Source organism: Thunnus albacares, chromosome 6, assembly GCF_914725855.1.
Source record: "Thunnus albacares chromosome 6, fThuAlb1.1, whole genome shotgun sequence".
Lineage (NCBI taxonomy): Eukaryota > Metazoa > Chordata > Actinopteri > Scombriformes > Scombridae > Thunnus > Thunnus albacares.
Genome location: NC_058111.1, coordinates 12,894,730 through 12,918,123, shown reverse-complemented (window position 1 = coordinate 12,918,123; position 23,394 = coordinate 12,894,730). Strand labels below are relative to the sequence as shown.

Below are 23,394 nucleotides of genomic sequence, written 5' to 3'. Positions count from 1 at the left end.
CTCTGCATCAAATAAAGCACCTTGCAATGTCAGTGCATACATGCACAGCAGGGGTGGGGCAGTAAATATGCATAAGGTGTGGATTTATCTACAGTTGGCTTTGTACCAAACGAATGAAGTGAATTAAACTGAACACTAGCTGCTTCCAACAACATCTGTTTGTCACCAGGTACCAGTTATTATGTGCTTTTTTTGTTTACTGTGACTCTCCTGAACCAACATAAGACTTCTGAGCACCGGTTGCTTTTGTATCATTGTCAGCACTGTATCTGAATTAGTATTTGTGCGTTTGGTTAATTGTTTAACTTTTGTTTAGGGTGCACCATTAAGAAGTGGTGTCATGTTGGTCTTTTCTAATGTATTCTTTAAATGTAATCTTTAACAAAGGGCCGGATTATCCTGCTAGGGGGCCACAGGGCAAAGAAATGAGCTCTGGGCTCCTATTGCTCACTTTGACTGGCTGGTGATCCACCCTTGCCGTAACGACATTAAAGTTACCCTGTGGATTTTTTGGAAACAGAGATATGTTTACGTTTAATATTTCTCACCAAAAAAATCCTCATAAAGATTTTGCAGAGCCTTTGTTGAATTGCTACATTTCTTGGTGTGTATGTATCTGTGTATGAAGTCATATGCATAAGGTGCATGAGATGCAAACAAATAAGGGATTCACAAAAAACATTGCTCCATAGTGCTTCTAGTGGTCAAAAACTCCACAGGATACCTTTAAAGGGGACATATGCTTTTTGTGATTTTTTTAACAAAAACAAAACAAAAAAAGATGTCTATGTTAATCGTGGTCAAAATTCTAAAACTTGAGGTGAACATATGTAAAAATGCTCCCTGAAAGTCAAAAGCCCAGACTTCAGTCTGCTCTGAGTGCTTTGTTTGCAATGTAAATGTTAATTCAAGTGTTTAAAAGAGAAAAAAAAACTTAAGCTACACCTACCAGGTTCAAAACAGAGGTCATGTATAAGAAAGTCTGATATGCATGATTCTCAGAGTGAATAAGGTCTTTGCCATCTCTGCCTCCAATTACAGTTTGGGTTTTTATTGTGGGGAAATCAGGTCAATTCATTTAATCGATGGCATGTCAGTATAATTAGTAATTATGTGAATGAAATGTGTAGAATGACTGCAGACAAGCTCATGCCACACTCTGTGAGTCCCTAATCACAAACCTGTCAGGCCTGTTATTTGTGACTGAAAGGCACATTTAGCTCTCTCTCTTATCAGTCACATAATTATTTTTATCTATATTTTTTTCATAGCTGTGCACAAAGTTAATATGTCTCAATCTTTGTGATACATAGTCAATAGATTAGCAAAAGACATTACAGTCGATTTTACTTTCTCTATAATGGAAAGTCAGTGATACAAAAAAAAATGGATTAGCTGCTGTGTAAAATTGTTGATGTGTTGCAAACTTGCCAAGGGAAATAAAACTGATTACATTTTTTCTGACATTCGATCCTCCATCTGAGCATCTACTCTATATTGTTGCTACCACCTTGGTTTGTGTTGTATAGTTTGTTTTTTTTACCCCAGGAAATATATTTACAACAATGTAAGAAAATAGATTAGCTCTATAGATTGAAATAATTATACTGACCAATGTAAACAGACAGGAGCCATTAAATACTGTACAGTGACTTTGCCACCAGCTAGAGAAAGTTCATTATGGGTCATTGTGCTGCTGGCTGTACCATAAATAATTAGTTCACAACCTATTTGATGAAGGTGGCATTATCAGAAATTGCTCATGTTCTGTGTCTAGTTAATTAGTAAATTTGATAAAATAGCTGCTAAACCAAATTGCAGTCCAAAAGCTATCAAGTTAGGAACAAATTAAACCCAAAAAATGAGGACATCAGAGAACATTCAGGGGAGTTTGAGCCAAAATTGCTTTTTGGTTTTGTTCCCTTCATTGACAGTAAACATGAATTTCATTTAAGATCGTACATCAAGCAGTTTCTACATATTCAACATATCCGAAACGGGTGCCACTGCCTTATTCAATACAGACGCCTGTTCAGTTCGGGAAATGGTTTGTAAATAAAGCTGCTGCCTTGGATTTGAATTAATTTTCAAAGAAGATTTTATGACTTCCTAGGTTTGATGTATGATCTGAAACAGAGAGGGCAGCACATGCAGTAGCTCATGTTTTTGTCTTTTCGGTTTGATGCTCAGCTTTTTCTTGTGCAGAGTTAGTTTTTTTTCTCAGTGATTGCGTGGGTTTCCTCCAGGTGCCTGATCTTTCATCTAAATGATTTACAAGGAAATTAACATATCGCTTGCTAATTGCTGGAATATGTAACAAATGGTATGGTCTTTCAGAACAACAGATATTTTATTTGTTTCATGTTTTCTGACTGATGGTTTTCATATGCTGCGGGAGACAGCCTCAGGGAAAGAAGTGAGAATAATGCAGCTATAAAGCATTCAGAACCAACACTGAATAAGACTGGGATACTTATGTTTCAAACACCACATTTCTAAAATCTACTTCATCCACTAACACAGACCATAATCTTGGACAGCAGGGCAACCTGCTCAGTGCCATTATTGCACTTTAATATAGCCCTGCCCGTGCCACTTGTCCATAATACTACATCCAGGCAAGCTCATTGTGCTGCCAGGACCACTTATAACATCCCTGCCTCATGTGCAGCTCCTCCTCCTCCTCACTCTCCTCTGCCTATGAGCCAATGCAAATTACAGTAACAGCTTGGACGTGAGTATAATCTCAAGTGGTGCGAGCTGGACTCCATGGCGAGGCATGCGGGCAGATGGAAGCAGAGACTCTGCCAGGCGTCTTTAGGGGCTCCCACTCTTTCTCCAGCATGCTAGACAATGGAGGAGCTGTGGCTCATAACCAGCTACTTGTCTACCACTAGCACGCAGCCTACTCCCTTACGCTGTATTTGGTAAATAATATGAAGGAAGGAGGCTCCTGTCATGGCCTTGTTTAGCTCAATGCACAGATGGACAGTGATATCGGCCACATTATATCATGAGACACTCACCGAGCAGAGAGGGCTGACTTGACTTGTGCAGAGACATGCACATTTGTGATGAAAGAGTAAAGAGAGCACACTACAGCAGTTTTTGTATGTTTCTCTGCATAGCAGGAGGTAGACGCCTCTCCCTTGAGCTAAGGTAGATGTTTATAAATACTCCTTTAAATAAACAACCTATTCGATTTGCATAAAAGATCATATCTGCAATCAGTGAACATTCATTTTAACACCTTAAGAGTAAAGCTTTGATTTTTTTTCAAGCATATATTATTCATAAATGCAGAATGCAACTCCAATGAGTTCGCCATTATTTCCAAAACTGTAGTTATGTGCATGAACATGCATCATCCATACAATATTCATGTAATATACACTACGACACATAATTACTTCATAGCCTAGTTTTAGATATGTCGTGGGTTTGGGTTGCCTCAGGGAGAACTATTTATTTTCAGTATTCAAATATGTTTAGCTTATGCCTGAGCGTCATTCTGTCTGTATTACTGAACTTTTTTTCACCGTCTCTAAATTCAGTAACTTCTGTCAGCGATTGCCAGGAGCGAGACATTAGAGTTTTTTCAGTCATTTGTGATGCCCTACTGATTTCTGAATGAAATTATACATTTATGAACTGTAAGTAGAGAAATTTTCTGTGGTTACGGATACCTTTTTAGGTTGAGAGCTTGCCTCCTTGGATTCAAGCACTGCAGAGAAAGTTGCATGAATCTCAAAATGTAATGTACTTTTCATTGTGAATGGATGAGCTCCAGGCTTTACACTTGCATGACAAGTTTTTGACTGTTTTGCTCCTCTGGGAGATAGGCTTGTTTATGCTGACAAATTCTTATTGTGCTATTAATGTAAATGGATTCTTTAACTCAGTTGTGTCCCTTGTAACTAATGAGGATGCTTATGCAATAAGGTTGCACCTCCATGTGTCATTAAACGCCTCTGAATTTTTAATCATGTGATGATGCAAGTGAGGGAATGCCGAGACAAACATATGTGCTTTGGAGGAGTTCAAACAACGCCCTCCTGTATGCATACATACATACATACATAACAACAGTACAAAAGAATATGATGTATGAAGAAATCAATAGAATGTGAATCAGCTCAGCTGTGTGTTAAGATGAGGCTGTTTAAGTGACTCAGTCTTCAATGTGTCTGCCAACCCTGCATGCATCTGCACTAACAAAAAGATATTTGACTGAGAGAAAGAGAGAGAAAGCACCAAGACGCTGAGCACTACTCCCCTGGAGCTATGCATCTATTGTATCTGACTTGTGCTTGCACGCATGCAGGTGTGCTTGATTTTACCATATTTTCTTGCACTATTATTTCAGATAGCTTCAGCTACACCATTTCAAATTCACAAAGGCCTTGTTACTCTGAGACGTGCATGACATGGAGTGTGTAGCTTAATTTTCTACAAATGATTAGAGCTCCAGCAACAAGAGTCAGCTGCAGAGATGATACCTAACATGGCAACACGTGCTGTAAACCTCAAGGATACCCTGGGCTGCCACTCGACACTGCCTATCACCGCCCTCGATACTTGGTATTCCAGGACTGCAACACTAACTGCAAGACTCAGATTACTTTGACAAGCGAGGCAGACCACAGAACACAAGACAGAGGACGGGAGGCGTATATGCACAGTGCCGCCACTAGAATTTTGAATATATGAGGGTAATAACTTGACCTCCTCCTCACTCTCCCCTCGATCCTTGATTAAAAACATGTATTCTCTACCTACTTACAGAACAGCATTTCCTCAGTTGTAGTACCATAATTTTGCGCACACAGAGATGAACTGGTGGGGAATCCTGTTGTTACGCTTCTTATCCCCCTCAAACTTGACAACCAGGATTAAACTTCACTTGAAAGAACTGCTGGGTGAAGATGTCAAAAGAACACATATGGGCCAAAATTGCTGCGCCTTCACAACACAAATTGCTTGTATTTGACAGGAAAAGGTGAATTTAATTCTTTTGAAAGGGATTTAACTATGGGAATTATTTTTCTTTTTTAGGACAGAAACAAGCAGGATGTCTCGTGGTGGGAAAAAATATGCAGAGTTATGCAGGGTGTATGACTGTTGTAGACACTGCTTGTTAGGCGTACGACGAGGGGGAGGGAAAACACTGAAGGGAACAGCAGTTATGTTCAATTCAGTAACACAAGCTGGCTAATTAGCATTGCCCTGCCATTCCCTTTGAACCAGAGGAGGACAAGTGGGAGCCATCATATTTCTTTGTTCTCAGCACTGTTTGAGTCCCCCCTGACCGCAGAAACCACAGGGGTTCTGACCACAGAGGGTCAGAGGTAGGCAAAATAACCCCACCTCCCAGCCTCCACCTCCTTGAACTCCCCCTCGGGAATTACCCAGACATTCTCCTAAAACCACGCCCTCAGCAAAGTACTGTTACTGGCAGCACATCGGATCAGATATAGTACCTAGATGTAGTGGAATGACATTTTCAGGATGCAAACGTACTCCGAGTACACCAGACAGATGTTAAGGGGATACAGGTACCTACTGCACTTCAGATGCACACAATTATTCTCGGCTGACTGCTCTCTGAAGACGCAGCACAGATCATTAACTCTATCCTCTCATGGACGGGGTTTTAATTAATAGTTTCATGCTATATAATGTAAGATTGAAACATGACACAGCATTTATATTGCTGCAGTGTTTTGAAGGGTGTTTTATGGCACATTTCAGGTTAGTTAGAGATGCAGTCAATTACATTAAAACTCCAGAAAGAGCCTTTTTGTACCACTGATGGGTCATATAATTTGACATAGTTGGCAAAGTCAATTAAGTCCACAAAAGGTGCAAGGTCGGTGGGGTTTGCCTTTAAGTCTATGATTAGGTAGGAAAGAAAGTGTCTACTTAACGTTATCTGACTGGATGAATTTGGCCTGATAAATATCACCAAACTGACAAGAACAAGCTGCAACAGACAGCTGCTCTGGTAGGCACAACAGATACATATTTTCTAAAACAACTGCCCTTACAAGGGTATAATTTACACAGGGGAATGGGGGAATACTGTACAAAATCCTAGATTTGTCTACTCCACTTTTACAGTTTCAGTTAGATTTTCTTACAAAAATCTCTGTGAACAATGAACTCTTACTGTCCAGCTGTCAAAATCCATATAAGAGAAAAGTAGATAAAAAATGTTCACACTGTGGGTTCACATCTAAAAGCTTAATGAACAGTGGCAAGCGCAGGAATGGGTGCTTTGCGGACTTATTTTTGCGCCTCAGGCTAGATACCCTCCTGCCTTCTAGGTGGACAGTATTGGGGTGCAGCCAGAAGAAGACTACAGACACTCCCAAGTTCAATAAAATCACCTCTGCATGTTTAACAGGTGAAAAAAAATAATTTCATCTACACATTTATTTAATATTCTCCTAGAACTGAACATCAATCTGTCATAAAGTATTTTGTTTCTATGAAGGAAACTGAGAATGATAAGTAAAGTTAGCACATTAACAATGATAGATAATCAATGATATAGATTTAGACAGCATTTCTTTTGTGTTGTTGTTGTTATACTGCCATTATTTTTGAAAAGATGATGAAAAATGTCTTCCTTCCTCATTTATTATTTACTACATTGCTATAAATGTATAATAATGCAGGAAATGGCATTCACTTTTTAATTAAGAAGAACCTCTGACATCATTGTGTCCACCGATTTCTGAAACCAAACCTGAGCTCTTTAACACAAGTTTCACATCTGTTGCACTTACAAATTATACATAAGACTGTCTAATATACAAATTAAGAAATATACAAATTAAAAATTAATAGACAAATAACAGCTTTAGTCTTTGTTTAGCATTATGCCTGTATGTATCTTTCTGTACATGTTTTCTGCTCTGTGTGTATATTAAGAGCTGCTGGAAACTTGAGTCAAATTCCTTGTATGCCTAAAAATACTTGGCCAATAAAGCTGATTCAGATTTGACAATCTCCACCCATCTGGCAGGGTAAAACAAATGCTACAGGGAAAAAAAAAGAAAAAGCATCTGCAAATTTGACCCAGTTCTGCTCCGCACCTGTAGTTTCACAGTCTTCCCTGTAATAAATTCCCACCAGTGATCTACATAGTACCGCATTTTCAATCTGCTGATGCACCACTGCTAGCACATGTTCAGCATAGTTAGAGCTGCCCTTAATAAAGGCAACTGCAACTGCTCTGAGTTAATATGCAGTGACTTGGAAAATATGATAAATTCACCAGATATCAAGCCCTGGTCTCCATCGCAGGTTTCACATCAGCATCTCGATCAGCTGGCGGTTGGAGAGTCAGAGCTGAGGCAGGCGGCTACTACTGGGCTCACAGGAAAACACCACCTAGAGGACAGGAGACATGTTTAGTTGTTTTGTTAGAATTAAGACATGTTGCAACTGACACGAGCTAGCTAGCATCGCTAAGCTAGCCAGAGGAGGGGTTTGTTTTAACATATTTGTTTATCATCTAGTCCTCGACAGTGTTCAAGTTTAGGAGGCAACATTCCCCAACACACGAGAGAGGCAGTCATACATTCATAATCTCATTGACTGAGCTTGCTCTTTTTTCCACTTGGCAGCTCGGGGTGCGATATGAGCGCTGATCTGATTATGAAACAACAGGAAAGAAGCATAAGTAGCAGGAGAGGCACCAGAAAAACAGAGTTGGAGATACCATGACTATGAATGTGTGTCCTGTCATTAATATTTCACTGCATCATTGTAGCTAAAGGAGAACAAAGTGTAAAGGGGAGCATAATGAAAAATTTATCATATTTTGACACTGCTTTGGAATTTATCTGTGCAAAACAAAGAGCGGGCAAGTCCTCCACTTGTGATGAAATTTTGTGATGGAGAAAATAGGGTGATTAATGCCTCCAAATAATTACTGCATGCTTTAACATAAGGTTATTTCCATTATATATGTACACATAACTGATGAGGATGGATGAGGTTTTGTAAGTCACTGAAAGGTGCAGTGTGTAGGACACACACTCCTTCAAAGCATGTAGGAGAACTTACAGTGGCTGTGAAACTCACAAACAACACGAAAGGCCCTCTCTAGAACCAGAACCAGTGTTTAGTTTGTCCGTTCTTGGCTACTGTAGAAGCATGGCAGGCTCCGTGGAAGAGGACCAGCTCCCTAAGAAGATATAAAAGGCTCATTCTAAGGTAACAAAAACACAACAGTTCTTACTTACTACTACTACTTACTTGCTTATGAATATTATATTCCATTTCTGCCAAGTCCATTCAGCTAGATGCCACTAAATTCTACACACTGCACCTTTAAGAGACTATTTTTACTGCAAAATGTTTCTTTCATTCTTGTGTTTTCTCAAAGGTGACTGCCAAGGTCATAGGCCCTCAGTTTCTCACTTGTCCTTAAAATCCAAAACAAGCTACATGACATGTCACAGCTCTGCCTGCAGTGCAGCTGCACGCAATCCAAGAGAGATTACCATATCGCTTGCATTTGTCTGCAGAGAGCCTTCATGCATTAAAAAACATAATTCTCCACTCAGGTTCCTCCAGCGCTACTGTACCATCCATTTGTATTCAGAGAAGGACTTCAGGCTTGTCACCTTCAGCCATCCCTCCAGCCAATTAAGTATTTATGACGCAAGCTTTTACTTTTTGATCACGTCACTTCAATCCTCTTCAATTTATGTTGGGCTGAAGTCAGTGCTGTCATGCCAGAGTATAAGAAATGAAGGGGAGAGACAAAGCAAGAGTGTAGGTGTCACAAATTTCATGGTGTATCATTGCATAGTATACAACACCATGCATGTTAACTGCTTCTACTCATGCCACAATGTGACACTGAGCAACCACTTGGAGGTGCATAAAGTTGTAAAAGTCCCTCACCCGTCCACAATGGCCTAACAACAGATTTTTCAGTTTTATCTTCGTTTCCAAGCATCAAATCATCACCTGGCCCAGTGTGATAAGTCTGGTGTCGGCTCAGGACAAGCCGGTCTCACTTAATCTCCAACATGGCTCCATCAAACACTTCCCTGCTCCATTTTCTCCTCTCGCAGCCACAAGATTTTACCTCTCTCCGTCTCTTTCTTTTTCTCCCCAGGTCCTTATATGAAGTGAAAAGATGGAAAAGAAATTCCTCAGTGCCAGGCAACTTTGGACAAAGGACATACTCTGTTGAGTTATTATCCATCCCTGCTACTCTTTCCTATCTGGGCAAGACAAAGACAGTTGTTAGGGATCGTCCTGTGCTTCCAGCTTTGTTACTTAGAGAACTGAGATATGACAACAGGGGCCAGGCCTTCCTTTTTTACTTTGCTGCAGTGTTATTCTGACTTGATGTGTGTGGCATAAAGAAAATGAAAGGCGAGCAGGGTTGCAGGAATGATTTATTGACATTTATTTTTCAAGCTCTTTCATGAGAAAACAACCATAACCTTAAAACTCACCTTAATGATCAACATACTGTCTTAAAAGATGAGCAACACGAGCATGATATGTATTTCATGGGCTTAGAAATAAAACTTGATTGGAAATAGTCACAGATGTACCAACACTGGAAGGATTATCTGTCCGTGTATAACAATTAGAAAAATAAAAAAGCAGGGGGGTATTATTATATTAGAATGTAAAAAAGATATATCTGAAGCAAGCTTTCTTCTAAATTATGATTCTATTGGAGATTTTCTAGGAAAACTTTGCCAAGAGCAAGTATCAGGAAAAGCGGATAAGAGCTGCATTGATTTATTTAAAGATCGGTATATAATAGAATTGTCTTTTTATCCTCTTTTTTTAACCAAGAACACAAGATTATAAGAAATAAAAAATTACATATTTAGAAGACAATGTCAGAATTATCTTATTACTGGCCTAAGGAGAGGGGTGATTTTTTCCTTCTTAGATATCAGCTCTGCAAAAGAAAGCTCTGCAAAAACCTTTGTGCATCTCATTACATCAGATCCTGGCCATCAAGGGAGACAAAAACATGCCTCGGAGCTTCAATCAATTATAGATTCGAGTGAATGCATTTATATTGGAGATAGGCAGCTTTCTTTGTGCTCCATTTTCCAGAAATCGACACAGTAATGGCAATTCCTGAGTTTACCGCCAGGTAAGCAAGGACCCACAGCCTTTAATAGGCCACATCAGTACGTGAAATTAATTCCACCATAACGACGTGAGGAGGTTTTTGTGTATTAATTACAGACTTTAATTATTTTCAATTTGCCTGACAGGAATAAAGGTTTTGGTTAGAATTTAATTTTTCAGCAAGTACCTCCTTTCGCTAACTGCAGTGATCACAGAGCCTGAGATGAAGACAAGCAATAAAGCAGCCGCAGCTGTAACACACTTATTAAAGGACATTCTCAATGTCATCATGACTCAGCAGTGGACACACAGAGCTACTCACTCAGGAAACAGTGATGCTGTTACGAGGTGTAGAGTAGCCTGATAGCTGTCATAACTATGAGGTGAAACTCATTCTCAGCAGAACCATGAAACTGCATGCCATCAGACCATTCCTCTTTTCCCCTGGCTTTATAGTAATTTACTCTTCATGCCAGCACTTTGATTAATGACTTGATATACACACAGGATCATATAAACTATATGGCAATGTATCAATCATAATACTGGATGTATTCATGGATTTTAACAGCTGTGTTGCCACAGTCAGATCCTAATTACATCTAACTAATAGAGTTGCATGACCCGAAACTGTGAACATATTGAAGATATGTCTAATGTATTTAAGCACATCACATATATTTACATATATATACAGTTCATTCATTAGTTTCAGTATTTTCAGACTCAACTGGGGACAAAACCACAAAAGTGAGGTGATTATTAAGGACAAGCAGCTGTTTTTGTCTGAGCCGTTTCCGCTAATCTAAAACACCATCAGACTCTAATGAACGCTTCTATCCCACTGAACTGAGCTCTTTACTTGAAATGAGACAAAACAGTTTGAAGGAGAATTGCTTGTAGGAGCAGTTTGATTGAATAATTAGCTTTTTATTAGCTTCTACAAACCTTTGGCATTAAAGGTCAAGAAAAGATAAATGGTGTGTGCGTGCGTGTTTGTGTGTGTGTGTGTGTGTGTGTGTGTGTGAAACCCAGCTAATCAATACTCATGAATCCTGCTGGAGGACAAGGTTACCAGGAGCAGGCCTAGAACTGATGGAGCAGGTTGGGACCACAAAAAAACCCCATTCTCAGTGATAATTAAACCTGGTTGTATTATGGTTAGACTCTATCAGACAAAGGCCACTGGATCACATGTAGAGGTCCTGTGCAATGCATCACCTGAAGGCAATTTCATCCAATCACACCAGCATGGGTTAAGTTACAGGTCTGAACAAGCAATTAGATTTTACTAACATTACAATCAGATCCTGAAAACTGTGGAAGTGGTGTGTTTGCATTGTGACTGGAATCCTTCCACAATGCAACCAGGGTTGCAACTAAGGATTATTTTCATTATTGTTTTATTTGCCAATTATATTCTCAATTATTCTATGAATCTTTTGATCGATAAAATCAGAAAACAGAGTCACGTTGCAGCCATGTCTTCACATTGCTTACTTTGTCTGACCAACAGTAGACAAAGTAAACAATTTGAAAATGGGTCTTAGAGGAGGTTGTATTGCTGTACAGATTGTAAAACCCCTGAGGTAAATTTATGATATTGGGCTATATGAATAAAAATTCACTTGACTTGGACAGTCAAAATCTGAAAAAGAAAAAAAAATCAATATACAAGGATGTTGGTAAGACTTTATGAATATTTCATATTCATAGCAGAATATCAATCATTCATTTCCCAGTTATGGATGCTTCACAGGATGAGTTATAGTTGCTGACCAGCACATTTATAAATGCTACTATAGTACAGTGTGTTATAAACTGTTCATTAAGTGTTTATACACTGCTTATGAATGCTAAATGGAGGGGAGTGATAAAGTGTTACCAGACAGGGTAAAGTAGCAAATGCTCACATTTAAGAAGCTGCAGCCATGAAATGTTTTGTAGTTTTTGCTTGACAAAGTATTTAAACAATTAATTACAGATACATTTTCTGTCCATCAACTAATCCAATAATTGACTAACCTTTTCAGCTCTGAGTTCAACTAAAAGAAGTAACCACCCAAGATGAAAACTACAGCCACATGAGACATAAAACAGTGATATATAGGCCACATACAGTAAAGAGATCTCATTATTTTGTTGGGAAATGAAAATGCTACCCTGTGAAATGTCTTTGAGATCATTTTTGGCTCCAACTACATTAGAATACTATGGGGAAGGATTGGACATGTTTTAGAGATATGATCAGCCAAAATCTTGTAAAACCTCAGAGTAAGTCAAAGCTTACTAAACATCAAACATCCTGATATGGTATTAATCCAAAGCAACTGGCAAGTGATGAATCATTAAATCTTAAGATTGCAGTAAGCCGATATAAATAATAAAGCTGCTTACCTTTGAGCGTGTTTACATTTTTATACTAAAACATAAAAGGCAGCATCAAGAGTAAGTGCAATAATAAGTATTTATTTTTTGCTCCTTTAAGAGACCATTTATTAACATTACTATTATTAAATCTTCATTTTACTTGTTAGTTAAGAAAGTATGTTCCTTTTTGACCTTAGAAATAGTAGTCTGTCAAAATCCCAATTTACATCTTTTACTAGAACTTTCCACCATATCAGTCTTCATCAGCAAATTGTGTTTGCTCAGTTGTCATGGAGATGGATCTGCAAACTCAGTAACTGTTCTAATTTCATCCACAACACCTTTAGGGCTTTTCATTCTTGCTGGCCTACAGTTAGCTCCACCTGCTGATGTAGTTGAAAGCTTGTCAGGGGTTGTGACATTTTTTACTCCACATATATCATAGGTAACATTCATATCATCACCCTCCCTGTGTTGATGATGAATCAGTGTCTCGTGTGTTTAAGATCCAAAGAAAAAGAACAAATTGCTCACTAGGATTAGATTTCACATTTCCCTAATTCCTGGAGGATGGTTTTGCAATGTGGTTCCACCAATTATGTGCGTAATCCTTCCACAGGCGGGTCTATAAATCTTAAGAACACACTGTGTACAGGGTTTGGCACCGTCACCAGACTGCGTGGTGCAGTTTATGGAAATTGTAGAGGATATGACATGTTTATGTCACATCAACACGAGAAAACATTATGACAACTTAAGCAGCTGAACAGTAGAATAACAAGAGTCTAAATGTACTGTACATGTGAGCAGACATAGGGACAAGAGATTAATATGAAGGATATAAAGGACTCCTACTGCTCAAGCAGCTCTTATTAAGAATGAAAACAATAATTAATCTCAAGATTTCTATGTTTTTTTTTACTTCACTATTATTCTAACTTCATTAACAGCAAGAATACAAAACAGCTCATGATGAAGGATGATACAAATTTAGATCGAACAATTTAGATCGTTTTAACAACAGTGGTGGCATTGCTATCTGCACGTCTCATGCTATTAGCATGCAGCGTTGTTTCAATAATAGTGACACTTTGATCATTTTATGCAGCCATAATAAGAAAAGACAGGTCCTATATACCAAATGAAGGTTTTACAACTACCTCCCCCTTTCCTCATTGCGCTTTAACCTGAGAATGCAAATCAGCTTCATGAAAACCAAGTGATTTCATGGTTCACTGATACGTAAGCATATGGTCTGCAGTCGACAGGGAAATGAATTAAAAGGGAGGGGGCATAACTATGAATCTTACCTTAATCCTAAACTGTTCATTTTGTTCACATTTAGTGCATTTGTACATATATACTGCAGCACCACGTTTGCTGCATTATACTCTTTGGGATCATTTAAAAACTCTGGGGAATTCAAGCAAGTTTTATTATGCCATCAGTATTTACAGTATATGGTAAAGACATGGTCCCCTGTTCACAAATTCAAGCATGAAGATTACAAGGGCTTAGTACGACAAGTATTAGCATACCCTGTTACATACAAGCCTCTAAGCAGGGTTATAAGAGAGTAATAGAGCTGCCTTTAGCTGGTTGAAATTTTGCACAATTAATTGAATTCTTGAAAAAAAGTCTGCAATATAGTATTGGCACCTTTGCTGCATAATCCCCTCGCAGAGATAAATGATTCTGAGGGACTCTGAGTCAACAGATTTGAAGACTGAGGAGAGAAAAAAGCTTTTATTATTTTTACAGTCCCCTCTCCCCCAATAAAGTGGGAGGGCAAAACCATTTTACTGAGCCCAAAGCACGAGTGTAATTTGCTAAATGAATGTGACAACTTGTCTGTAAACAAGAGCTGGGACTAACTATGAATCATACTGGCTAGCCAGATATTTTTCCTTATTTACTATCTGCAAATAATGTCAGAGTTGTGCCCGTGCCCTGCCAGAGCTGTCACTTTGACAGGTTGTGGAGGTGTTGCTGCAGCAGTCACCAACAAAACAGGTTAAAAAACAAGTGTTCTTTATTTCCTAACCTTCATGAAAAAATCCAAATTCTCTCCAGGCTGGTAAATACTCTAAGCACCACCATAAGAATACTGTTTAGGCCCAATCACATTCAGTGCACAGGTTGAGTTGTGCTTCTCCAAACCATTTCATTTTCCCCTTTTTTTTGTCATTTGGCAGCATTTGCAGTAGTCATATAGTGATGAATCGTTTCATACTGACCTAATTATCATTAGTTATGATCTTCCTGCCTGCCTTTGTTTCTGTCTTGTTTGTTACCCATTTCCCCAAGCAAAAGAGAATGCCTTGGCCTTGATTTACCGACAGTATATACTGAGGGCAGCCTTTTTTGTCTGAAGGATTCATATAGGAGCTCACAGCATGAGACATAACTTTATGTGTGTTATTCAATACAAATTCTATTTTTATCCATGCTAGCGGCATCGCAATGTCAGTCCATCCATTTGGTCCCCTCACACATATTTGCACACTACATGGCTTTCCAAGAAGTCTTCCCAGAGGATGAATCCCAATTACTTTGGTGATCATCTGACTTTTCCTCTAGTATTACCATGAGGTTGACATTTGTAGTTTTGAGTTTTTTTGAAATGTCTCAACCATCAGATGGATTGTCATTCAATGTTGCAGACACAATGTGTTCCCTTTTAGGATTAGTGTACTCAGTTTGATTATCCCTTAACTTTTCACCTATAGTTACATCATAATAAGCCATACTTTGTATCAAGAAATAATATGTTCTTTATTAGACAGTAAACAAACACAGTTACACCTTAATTAGACACCATACACCTAAATTATGCTATGATTAGAAACCAAATAGGAGATCCTAATACATTATTAGACACCATTTAATAAGATCATAGTCTAATCAGAAATCAAATACAATGCCATATCAGATAAAAAAATATGCTACAGTTAGATTCTACCATTACTACCAAACTATGCTGACATCAGACACCACATTTAATACTACCAACATGGGCCTATGATAACCTAATTAGACAAATCAGGATTTAATTGGACAAATTTAATGCCATATTACATCAGGCATAGCCTTTATAATAGTCAGATAAAACACTGAGAGCTCAGAGGACAATACCTTTATTTGGCCTTAATTAAGCATAGTTTCACTTTCTTACAGGGTCATTTATTGCTCATTAGAAGAAAACTGTACGGTAAACTAAAATCAAACCACATAGGGTCACATCTGGTCGCTACTTCACATTTCCCTCATAGCCTGGATGTTCCATAGAGTTTGTAGGTAGTAATACATAGACTAATACACACTTGACGCTCTACTCCCACACCAGTTAAGACATCAGATCAATTAATGCCATGTCACAATCCGACCCCAGTAACATTAGGCTATGGAAGCTGCCAGGACATTGCATCTTTATTTCCCACTATTAGACCCTTATTAGACTTTCTTAGAGGATAATTTGCGACACATTACAACAGAACTGTACCATAAACTAAAGTGAAATCACATATCTAACCCTAGCGGGAAGTGGGTAGAGGGGAGTTCAGTTGTACTGTTTGAATGTATTTATTTATGTAAGATATTTATTAGGTTTATATTTGGGTGTGTAAACTCCCCTCTACCTACTTCCTGCTTGTTGTTACCCCCCCAGAACTATTAATAGGTGGTTGAACCCCTGGGGAAATCACATATCTAACCTGCTAGAGTAACTGTAGCATATTTTGGAACTGATATGGCATTGTATTTGATTTCTAATTAGACTATGATCTTGTAAAATTGTGTCTAATAGTGTATTAGGATCTCCTATTTGGCTTCTAATTAGAGTATAGTTAAGTATAATAGTGTCTAAGTATAACACCATATTGGTCCGAATACATCTGAAAAAAGTAGGGTTGTCTTATATTTGGGGTCTAGACTTTTAAATGTCGATATACATTCACAAGAAATGGTGCCAAAAATCTATAAAACGAGCGCCCCCCTCCTGACTGAAGCAAGCCTCCTTCTCTCACAACTAGCCCATAGTGCCAGGGGGCCTGAAAGATGGAGAGACACAGTGATCATCTGGGACAAAGTGATTCAAAAGTAGGCCAAGTTAACCAACAACTGAGTAACAGTAATGTAACAAGTGTTGTCATCAACTCTACTTCACTATCTCTCCTCTGCTCCGCTGAGCTCCGTGTGTGGAGGGGCAGCCCCGTCCGCGGTGAAACAAAGGAGAGGAGATAGACTCAGTGCGACCATAACTGACAGCAAAACACAATAGAGAGTCTCACACTGTGCTGAAATGAAAAGAGTGCACATAAATTAGGTAAATAACATAAATAAATATAGTCTCTATTGCGTTGGACTGTCATTTATGGTCGCACTGAGTCCCTCCTCTCCTCTGCTTCACCACGGGTGGGGCTGTGTGCTCTGTGTGTGTGTGTGCTCCATGGAGCGGGGCAGAGACAGTGAACCAGGTGAAATACTTGAGTTAACGACAACTACACTCGTTATGATACTTTAAGTGCAATAGTTTTGCAAGTAAAAAGCAAATAAGAGCAATTTAATCCAAGGTGTAAATCTTTTTCCAAAAATGAGTCTTGAAAAAGTGGGGGTCATCTTTTAATCAGGGTCGTTTTATATTCGGGTCAATACAGTATATTTTGGGTCTAATACATGGACATTATATGCAGTTTCTAATTACAGCATAATTTAGGTGTATGGTGTCTAGGGTATAACTGTGTTTGTTTACTGTCTAATAAAGAACATATTAGATCTAGTTTTTGTCTAATTTGATTCAAAGTACGGCTTACTATGTCTTATTAGTATATCATAAAATAAAGTGCAACCGCCTCTGGTGTACCTTGTGTTTAGTGCTAATTAGCAAATGTTAGCATGCTAAACTAAGCTAGTGAACAAGATAAACACTATAGCTTCTAAATATCAGCATGTTAACATTGTTGTGAGCATGCTGACATTAGCATTTAGCTCAAAGCACTGCAGTGCAAAGTACAGCCTCACAGGGATGCTAGCAAAGCTTAATCTTATTAAATAAAACAATGCAAAGCAATATTGTGGATTAAACTGAGAAAATATCTACAGCTAATGCTAATATTATGTCTTTATTTTAGGAAAATATAATCTATGTTACCCTGTTCCCCTTTTTGTGCCAGACAGGCACTATGTTTCTTTGTCAGTGAGGTATCTCACTCTCACTCTCACCTCTGTCAGTTCATACCTCAGATTTGGATCTCACTACATACTGTAGGGCAGCATTTCTCAAACTGTGTGGTGCACCCCACAGAGGAATGGCCGGGGGGAAAATGTAGTGCGGAACTAATGTTTTGAAGTCGGAATCTTTTTCACGGCGGAACAATAACAAACCGTGCTTTCACATTAGCAATGGTTTTCATTCAGACAGAGAGTCTGTAGCTTTATAGAATAGAGAGATATTTGACGGGGACGAAAAGAAAAATAGGCGATGCTTCCAAGACAAACAAGATCAAGTGCTTAGCTGACGGTAATCAATCAAAAACCGAGTAAAGAAAATATGACAAAGCCTATCTTGCTCTTGGGTTCACAGGAATGTGGTGGGAGATGAGGAGGGTCCAGTGTGTATTTATGTCTGAAAACTCTGGCAGCTGACAGTATGAGACCCAATAAATTAAGAAGACACTTAGAGACATTACATCCCAGTCACGACAATAATTGCTTTGTAAAAGCTGTATCAGTGATCAAAAAAGCACTGATTGCATCATACAAAGTCACATACAGAATTTCCCAGTGCAAGAAACCACACAGGATAGCAGAGGAGCTCATACTCCCTGCAGCTTTAGATGTGGTGTCAACTATGCTTGATGAGACAAGTGCTGCAAAATTGAAGGCTGTCCCTCTGTCCAAGGACACAGCTGCAAGACTTACATGCGACATTTCAAATGACCTTGAACAAGAATTCATTGAAAAACTGAAAGACAAACGTTTTGCCTTACAAGTGGAGAAGGCTACTGACAGCAATAACTACTGCTTGTTTATTGCTTATGTTTATTTTGTCATGTCAGAGTCACTGTGTGAGGATTTGTTGTACATCTCAGGTAGAGTGACAGCTGATGAGCTGTTTTTGCTTCTTGACTGTTACCTGACAGAACATGGGCTGAAATGGGAGAACTGTGTGGGTGTTTGCATGGATGGTGCACAGACCATGGCAGGGAAAAGGAAGGGAATGCAGGCACTAATCAAGAAAGTCTCACCAAATATGCAATGGACGCACTGTGTCATACACAGAGAAGCTCTAGCATCGAGGCAGATTAGCCCTGAACTAAACAAGGTTTTGACCAATGTTAGCATGGTCAGTTTCATCGAAACAAGACCCCTGAAAGTGTGGCTGTTCTGGGAGCTGAACATTCAGCTGTGTTGTTTCACAGCAAGGCTAGGTGGCTCTCGCGAGGTAAAGTGTTGTCGCGAGTCTTTGAGCTCAGAGAGGAAATGCGGGTGGTTTGGAGGAGGAACATATACATAAAGTTGCAAGCAAGTTAAGCGATGAACTATTTCTGATGGATAGTGATATATTTGGAAAGCTGAAGGAATTAAATCTTAAACTTCAAGGCAGAGACAAGCACCTTTCTCACCTGGCAGACAAGATCAAAGCATTCACTCGAAAGCTTGAGATGTGAAGCAGGCAACTTGATCAAGGAAACACTGATTCCTTTGAGAATCTGAGTGAATTCGCTGAAACCAGTGATTATGGAGCCACCACAGTGATTCCATGTCTTAAGGAGCACATCTCTTCCCTTAGAAGATCCTTAAAAAATACTACCCAAACAACAGTGCTTAGTATTAACTGGGTGAGAGATCCATTCAGTGCAGCAGCACCTGCTGATTTCAGCTCTGCCGAGGAGAACCAGTTCATCGGGATGACATCTGACTCCACCCTGAGGCAGAGGTTTATAGCACAGACACTGAGTGAATTCTGGCTTGGTGCAGAGAGGGAGCATCCATTCATAGGGCAGAGGGCTGTGGGCACTCTGCTTCCCTTCACTTCATCCTGTCTCTGTGAGATGGGCTTTTCTGCTGTTGCCTCACTAAAAACATGTGCAGATCTAAGCTAAACATTGAGCATGACCTGAGAGTGGCAGTATCAAGCCTGCAACCCTGGTTTGAAAAGATGTGCAGTGCACGACAGGCTCATTGGAGCCATTAATGCAGTGATAAGACTTGAGCCCATTTTGTCACCATTTTGTTGGGGCAGGGGACATGAAAATTTTTCTTCCTCCAAAGGGGGACATGACAGAAAAAGTTTGAGAACCACTGCTGTAGGGGGTTAGAATGAGCTGCAATACTTCCTATAAACCGTTAAATGTGTGCACATTCAGCTCAAAGTGGTTTGTTTCTCAAGGATATTTCTAGGTAAATGAAATCTAGATTTTTCTCTCTTGTTCAATACAAGTCATTCAATATTTGACACAAAACTTCAGATATAAACTTGTTAGGATGATCTACAAAGTCTCACAGTGTGTCTTAGAAGTGAAAAACCCCACAGCTCCTTAAAACAAATAGTTACTGAGCACCACCAGGCTCAAAACATCAACTTTTAATCACATTTGAAGCCATATACTTGAAAGTGAAATACCCATAACACCTCAGTGCCCTGCATGGTCTTGAACTACATAATCAAAGGGAACATTTGCGCCTTACCAAGTTTAACTGGGGGACAACTCTCATGTACTTCACGGTCATTTTAAATTCTGTTTCACCCCATGCATCACCAGTATTTCTCCTGAGGAAAATAGCAGGCTGAAGGATTTTTAAACAAGACTAAGATTCTACAGCCATGCAAGCAGTTCTGTGAGGCTGCACAACAGTGCTTTGACCTAAATGCTAACATCAGCACCCACAATGACAATGTTGACATGCTCACAATCTTAGTTTAGCGTTTAAGCAGGCTGATATTTGATAATTAGCACAAAACACAAAGTACAACTGAGGTTGATGGGGATGATCCATTTTACAGTTATTTCATCACAGAGCAAAGTATTAGCTAGATGAAAAGTCAGGATATCACCAAAGATATTATGATTCATTCTGTGAGGAACATGAATGTCTGCAGCAAATTTCATGCTAATCCATCCAACAGTTGTTGAGATATTTTACTCAAAACCACAAATGTGTACCTTGTTGTCCTACAGAAAAAGTCTGCGGATCACCAAAGTCCATAGAGTATATCTTCTGGAAACCATGAATGGCTGTAAAAAAAATTTTGGGCCAATTCACTGAGTAGATCTTTTTCACAGGATGAATGAAAACTGTGACCTGCTGGTGGCACTACAGAAAGTCAGCGGATTATCAACGTCATTAGGATTCATCCTCTGGGTATCATCTGCACTAAATTTCATGGAAACTCATCCAATAGATGTTGAGATATTTTAGTCTGGACCAAAGTGGTGGACTAACCGACCAACACACCAACATTGCTATCTCTGGAGCAATCTCATGGCTAAAAAAATCTAATTAATTCTCTGGGTCAATCAGGAAATGGATATTCATATAAATATAAGTAGCTTTAAGTATTTGCAAATCCAAGGTTTTTCTTATATAAACTGTGATAAAGTAATTATGGTAAGAATGAATGTTCTGTTAATACAGTACTAAAGCTGAACATTCAACATGCCTCAAACTCAAACTACAATATTCTACAGGAAGTGTGCATATTTGGAAATGCATGAACTGAATGTGAATTTCCACCATCCCCTTTAACATACTGCATATTCCTGGAGCTACATTGGTTTCCCTGTTTTTGATTCTATTCACTTAGGCACATTTATCACTGTATGTATTATTGATATACTTGGGAGATAATGTTACAACAAGGTCTTCGGGATACATCCAGCTCAGACGAATGGCTGTTTTTTCAGGACTCTCAGTGACTCCTCTTGGTCTATTTGACAGTTGTAAACATATGTGTACTGCTGGCATGACTGAGCTAGCCATCTATAATGGATATGGAGTTGTGTGGGGTGGAACAAGTTACCTCTAGTGAGATACTGGGACTCTATAAAATGTTAAACTTGGTCTCTCTAAATATGCTCTGCATTTCCATGAATAATATTCAGAGCTTAGAGTAGGAAAAAGTCAATCGCTCTCTGCCAGGCTTTCAGAGATTTGATGCAATGAGAAAATATGTCTTTCTTAAATGTATGTCACTTTAGAGCTCTTCTCCATCTTGGTGTGCGGCAGTCAGTCAGTATTTAATAACCTGGACTAAATCTAGTTTTCTACCAAGTACCAAACTTTAAGATGTGCAGTGCGCCATTGACTACAGTACAACGGTTTTTAGATATTTTATACAAACTGTATAATTCTCAGAGGATTTGGAAAAAGCAGTCTCCCCAAGCTGGTACCTTGTATGAATAATAATATGCTGAGAAGTTTAAATTGAGCTTTTTAGACGTTTCATGGCACACAGACGGTTTTCCCTGGGCTTCCCTTGTTGCTGTTTGTGCTTGTGATTGCTCTGTTGAATCCTTTTTGATCTCAGTGAGGCAGTTGACACAGCAGACCAGGTCATCCTGCTTGAAAGCCTCGAAAAAGGGTTTATGTCACAGTTACTCCCCTTCAAACGGTTCATGCCATAACTTGCTGATAGATCATTTTCTGTTGCTGGAGGTAGTGCATCATCTTGTCCGCTGTATTTCATGTTTGATGTTTCCCATGGATCGAATTTTAGTCCCGTCTTTGATTAAAGACGCTTTACTGGGCCATTAAAAGCCTTTAATCGATATTTAAAAAATGTCTTCAACAAAGTTCTCACAGTAATTTGATTATTTGAAGAAATGTTCTGTCAATACATAATGAAAGCCAATTCCAAATGTTCAATAACACCTGATACTTGAATAATAATCTATGAAACTACAAATTAAATGAGAGCGAATCGCCTCCAACCCCTGACTATGTCTTCTATTTTTTAAGCCACAATGAATTTCACCGTATTAAAATCCAACTCTCAGGCACACTTATCTCTGCATGGTAATAATGTTGGCTGATCCAACTCGGTCACATCATTTGCAAACAGGATATCTATTTCCCCAGCGAACACCCACTAGTTACAGCCTTTAAAATCCATTGATAACGTGTTTAAAAAGGTTTGCAATAAAAAGATGTTCATATCTAGTCTGTAATGAAATTATTAGGGCTGAACCCTCTGTCAAATTATACCAGCAGATTCACCTTAATGATTGGCTTGCAGATATAAAGTGATACATCTCCAAACTTTCTGCGACTTAATGATAATGAATCTAGGATTGCTGAATTCCACCCACTCAATTCTATTAACCTGATTAAAAAAAAAAAAAAACCTCTGTAGCCTTTTAAGGAATTCTGTTAGGTCTGTGCAACAAAATCAGGTGGTTTTTCCACTTTTTCTAAGATCAAGATGTTAGAACTGTTCTGTCTTGCTTCCTCCAGTAAAAGTAGTGATAAAGTATATACTTTTCCAACCTTCAGAAAGATTTTTTTTTTCCATCCAAGTTTTTATTCCATCTTATTTTCATCACCATGACTCACACCAGCTGGATATCTGCAGTCAGGCCAACTAGAAGCCAGGATCATATTACCCCTAATTTGGTGATTTTATACCACAGCTTCCTTATTTTTGTAACTGATACTATTTTTTACTATTCCCCCCAAGGCTCTTTATCTTTGTATGTGAAGAGTTTAGGCCTGCATAATAATTAGCATTGAAGAAAATACTGTATTTTCAGACACACTGCACATAATTTCCCTCAATGTCTTCCTGACCTTCTTTTTGAACCTTATTTAAAATCATTCCTCATTATTTTTTCTTTCTTTATTGATGTGTTTGTCCATGTGTAATGATTATATTTATTATTGGATAATATCATTGATGCT

General features: G+C 38.8%; 1 protein-coding gene across 1 annotated transcript in view; it reads right to left on the bottom strand.

Moving 5' to 3' along the window:
• Window positions 1-23,394, bottom strand: part of lrfn1 (leucine rich repeat and fibronectin type III domain containing 1) — a 121,256-nt gene that overhangs the window by 19,886 nt on the left and 77,976 nt on the right. Inside the window, exon 3 of the mRNA XM_044355328.1 lies at window positions 7,283-7,398. The gene's annotated coding sequence lies outside the window, so the exon portion shown is untranslated. The remainder of the gene's footprint in view (window positions 1-7,282; window positions 7,399-23,394) is intronic.